The sequence below is a fragment of the Prionailurus viverrinus genome, chromosome A2, assembly GCF_022837055.1.
Source record: "Prionailurus viverrinus isolate Anna chromosome A2, UM_Priviv_1.0, whole genome shotgun sequence".
NCBI lineage: Eukaryota > Metazoa > Chordata > Mammalia > Carnivora > Felidae > Prionailurus > Prionailurus viverrinus.
Window position 1 is genome coordinate 15,420,353 of NC_062562.1, and position 5,238 is coordinate 15,425,590.

Here is a 5,238-nt window from a genome sequence, read left to right on the forward strand (position 1 = left end):
TGGTTGATTTCATGTGAGCTTTAACGGTTAATTTCATGTTAATTTCACCTCCATTCAATGTTATTTAAAAGACACTGAAATCCTGCTCATTCTCTGTAGACCGAAACCATTATAGCCCACAGAACCATCTGGAAATCTCAGGAGACTCATGGGTCCTCTCACCAGAGAAGCTGGCCCAGACCCTGTGACATCAGTCTGTGGAGGCACTTGCTGTGGTTTTCATTAGGCTGAAAACCTGAGTCTCAAAGCAGTGGTCTCCACAGCAGGGTCCACATAGCTCAGGGGGGACCAAGGCAGGACCACCTGTGTGGTCAAGGTAGGACCATCTACCCAGGTTGAGGATAGAACCTTCAAACTCCATTTTTTGTTTCTTTCTCCTTTACTATTTCTTGTTGTGTGGCTTATAATGTATGTTGATGTATGAGTAGAATGGTATTGTGACACAATGTGTAAATAAACAAATATACATCCACTTGGAGCGCGTGCTCAGCTTGTCACTGACTTCTTCATTTTCAGAACTCTGTACCCATTAGATGCCAACTCGCGTTTTCTCCCTCCCTCGATCCCTGCTAACCACCATTCTTCTTTCTATCCCCGTGAATGTGACTTCCCTGAGGACCTTATATAGGCAGACTCATACAGCGTTGGTCTTCTTGTCACTGGTTTATTTCACTTAGCGTAATATCCTCATGTTTCCTCCACGTTGCAGCATGGGAAGGATTTCCTTCCTTTCTAAGGCTGAATTATATTCCATGGTTTGTGTATGCCGCATTCTGTCTATCCATCTGTAGAATCCGGGTGGCTCCCACCTCTCGGCTGTTGTAAATAGTGCTGCTAAGAATACAAGTGTATCAGTAGCTCTTTGAGACCCTCCTTTCAACTCGTTTGGAGGCACACTCAGAAGCGGAAATGAGGGGCGCCTGGGTGGCGCAGTCGGTTAAGCGTCCGACTTCAGCCAGGTCACGATCTCGCGGTCCGTGAGTTCGAGCCCCGCGTCGGGCTCTGGGCTGATGGCTCGGAGCCTGGAGCCTGTTTCCGATTCTGTGTCTCCCTCTCTCTCTGCCCCTCCCCCGTTCATGCTCTGTCTCTCTCTGTCCCAAAAATAAATAAACAACGTTGAAAAAAAAAAATTTTAAAAAAAGAAGCGGAAATGGGAGAACATACAGTAATTCTATTTTTAAGTTTTTGAGGCATTGCCACGCTATTTTCCCTAGTGATTCCACCATTTTACACTCTCGCCAACAGGGACAAGGGTTCCAACTTCTCCACATCCTCACCAACACTTTATTTTCTGGGTTGTTGTTTTCTTTATAATAGCTATACCAATGGGTGTGCTAAATTTCTAGAAAATGCAATTTTTTTTTTTGCCATGGAAGTTTTCTTTGAAGGAAAGATATTTTTTATTGCTTTTTTTTTTTAATGTTTATTTTTTATTTTTGAGAGAGAGAGCATGTGTAAACAGGGGAAGGGCAGAGAGGGAGGGAGACACAGAATCCGAAGCAGGCTCCAGGCTCCGAGCTGTCAGCACAGAGCCCGACGCGGGGCTCGAACTCACGGACCGCGAGATAGTGACCTGAGCTGAAGTCGGACGCTTAACCGACTGAGCCACCCAGGCGCCCCAGCAAGCTTACTCTTTCAAGGCAATATCAGAAATAATATTTGTACATCTCAGCACAGACAGAAGTATTGGGAACACAAAAGAAATGTGTAGGCAAATTCTTCTGGGGCTTGCTATTTGTTTTCAAATATTTGAGCCCAGTCTGTATACCTATTCAGCAAACCCCAGAAACTTAAAATGTGATAGTGGACAAGACAGTTACAAACACATGTCTAAGGAACAAGCGTACCTAGTAGCCCCATAAACAGCTGGCAGCTGAGTGACCAGTGAGGTAGGAAGGACATGGTGGGTCGTTAATACAAAAAGGGGTTCTGGGGCACCTGGGTAGCTCAGTTGGTTAAACATCCAACTCTCAGTTTCAGCTCAGGTCATGATCTCACGGTTTTGTGAGTTCGAGCCCTGCATCAGGCTCTGTGCTGACACTGCAGAGCCTGCTTGGGATTCTCTCTCTCTCTCTCTCTCTCTCTCTCTCTCTCCCCCACCCCAGTCATGTTGTCACTGTCTCTCTCAAAATAAATAAACTTAAAAAAAATTTTTTTTTAATTTTTAGTGGAAGGCAAGTCATAAAATGTTTAAGATGGAATCAGCCTTAGAAATTGTCTTCTCGGGGCACCTGGGTGGCTTAGTCAGTTAAGCATCCAGCTTCAGCTCAGGTCACGATCTCGCAGTTTGTGGATTTGAGCCCCGCATCAGGCTCTCCGCTGTCAGCACAGAACCTGCTTCAGATCCTCTGTCCCCCCTCTCCCTGCCCCTCCCCCACTTGCTCATGTTCTCTCTCTCTCTCTCTCTCCCTCTCTAAAATAAATAAAACTTAAAAACATAAAGATTTATTTTACTTTTTACTTCTTGAGAGAGTCCTGGATCCCTGAGTCCCGGTGGTGACCAGACTGCAGAAGAGCCTGGAACGGGCACGTGCGTGTGAGTCCACGTTTGCACAATAAAGAGATTGCAGGTACAGGGAGGTGGGAAACACGTGCCGGTATCCCTCCCAGAAAGACTCTACTGTATCCGAACATAGGCGGGATGGGTGGAATGATTTAGTGTCTGTCAATAAGGAAAACAAACTAGAGCACGGTAGAAAACTTAGATAATGGGGACATTAAGGGAAGCGGATGTTGAACAACTTGTAAGCTCACTGAAGACTAGAGTCAAGAACTTTCATTTCAAGAAAGAATTGGAAAGTACGTTAAAATCCTAAGAAGTGTTGTCACGTGATGAAAAGTTACCCTGATACCAAATATTGCTACTGACAAGTAGGGTGGGGGAAACTATTTGCTGTCCCTGTGCCTCAGGAATGGAGCAGACTTAGGACACGGGAAATTAGAATCGAGTAAACCTACAGCCACCACAAAACAGTACCTCGAAGTACGTTTTCCTTCCCGCTCAGGAGTAGTGAGAGATTCAAGAGATACATTGAGGTGGGAAGGAAAGGATACAGAGAAAGAAAGACAGTAACTGATTTCTGGACCTTTCTGTTTGCCATCATCACGAAGTTACCCTAAACTGGAGTTTGGCAAGCACGCCAACCGGTCATTCTAGAAAGCTCCAGTCAAGAAATGTGATGCGGACCTTGCTGGTAAGTAAAATGCACTACTGAATGATTTCACCTAAGTGTCTTTGTCCCTTTAACGTCGCTGCATTTTTATACATATATGAATAGATTAAGTGGTGTCCTACAAACGTCATATTCAAACAATATATTTGGTTTGGGATATTATGTAACATGAGATAATTATATATCGGTGCAGTACTTTTTCCCTTATATGTAACACCAACACAAGGTTTTCGCACAAAAGACTGGTTTTATTGAAATAAATTTTACAGAAGTCATGGACAGTTTTCATGAAAGCCCCATTTGCCCCCCCCTTTAAGATTTATTTTCTATTTGACTATCTACAACATATACCTTGGCATGAAACAAAGTCTCAAACTTATTCGAGCAGTTCAATTAATAAATTTCAGTCCCATTTTTAAGGAGTTAAAAAGAAAAATATAATTGTTTGCTGTTCACTTGAAGTGATTTCTCATTTTCCTACTCTTTTCTTCTCTTAACCTACTTCTCAGAGTTTGTTTCTAACTTGAGGCAATCCTCCGCTGAAGTATTGCCATGTGATTCTAGAATGCTCTGCCCGTTTTGCATCTGTTGAGGATAAAATACTTGGAATTTTGATTCCGTCTACCAAGACAAAATATGGGGGGGGTGTCATAGTAGCCCTTCTGATAAGAGAAAATAAAAATCACCCTTCGTTTCTTCCCCCAAAACCCAACTGGCTAGACGTGCGTGTTCAATATGGTAGCCACCTGTGGCAATCTAAACTTATATGTAATTAAAAATTCTAAATTAATTAAAAATTCCTCAGTTATGCCAGTCATTGTTCAAGTGGTCAAAAAGCACATGTATCTGGGGGTCACTACATTTGGACGGCACAGATATAGAACATTTCCATCACTGCAGAAAATTCTACTTAACAGCACTGAACTAGACCATGTAGGAGTTGATTCATATATAAATATGTGAAATATGCACTTTTTCCTTCTTAGTCACGAGAGCTACTTGTTAAAGCTTATCTTCAACTCACAATCCTGTTGATTTTAGCTCAAGACAATGGTATAAAAATAGATATTTGTACAATTTCTCCAAATCATACGATGTGTTGTAAGAGTCCAAAGCCCTAAAATGAATCCCATCTTTGCCACCATAAAACAGTCTCATGAGCTTCCTGCGGACCGCAGCATTATGGCCATGGGCAGAGTTCTGCTGTGGTATCTGCAAGGAAGCCTTGCTAAGGGCTCCTCACCATGGTGGACTAGCCATCCCTGCTACCCTGTGCAGCCACCTTGGAGGAGGAGTCCCTGAGGGTACTACCTCTGCTCCCTGGTCTAAGGTGGGTCCCAGGACCCCCAAGGTTCCCACTCAGGGCAGGGGGACCATCCATGCAGCCCACGTAAGGCTTCCCAGGACCAGCCAGGCCCCGAGTCTGCTAGGGCCCCCAGTGCACCCTCTGAATGTCCTGTGCCCAATGCACGGGCAGACAATCCAGCCCTTCTTTCTACAGTCAATGCCCAAATTATGCCCAAAGTCTCTCCCAAGACCCTACACTTACAAAACATCATTGAAACATATGAAAATAGCAGTTTGTATAAGCCCAAGGAAAACTCTCCTCAGTAAAAGAAATCACACATTAAAACTCCTTCAAAATAGGGGTGCCTGGGTGGCTCAGTTGGTTAAGCGTCCGACTTCAGCTCAGGTCATGATCTCACGGCCCGTGTGTTCGAGCCCCATGTCAGGCTCTGTGCTGACAGCTCAGAGCCTGGAGCCTGCTTCAGATTCTGTGTCTCTCTTCCTCTCTCTGCCCCTCCCCCATTTGCACACTCTCTCTCTCTCTGTCTCTCAAAAATAAATAAAACGTTAAAAAAAATTTTTTAATAAAAAAATAAAGGTAAATAAAATAAAATCTCATTTGACTAGCCCGATACAAATGTTCTTTTTACCACCCCTTTCTTTATTCCTGGATTCTTAAAATCAGTGCGATCAACTTCCTAATTTGGTCTTTGAGTTATAATTTTTAAAATGAACGCATTTTCTAAAATATTAAAGGTGGATTGTTTGGAAATAAGTA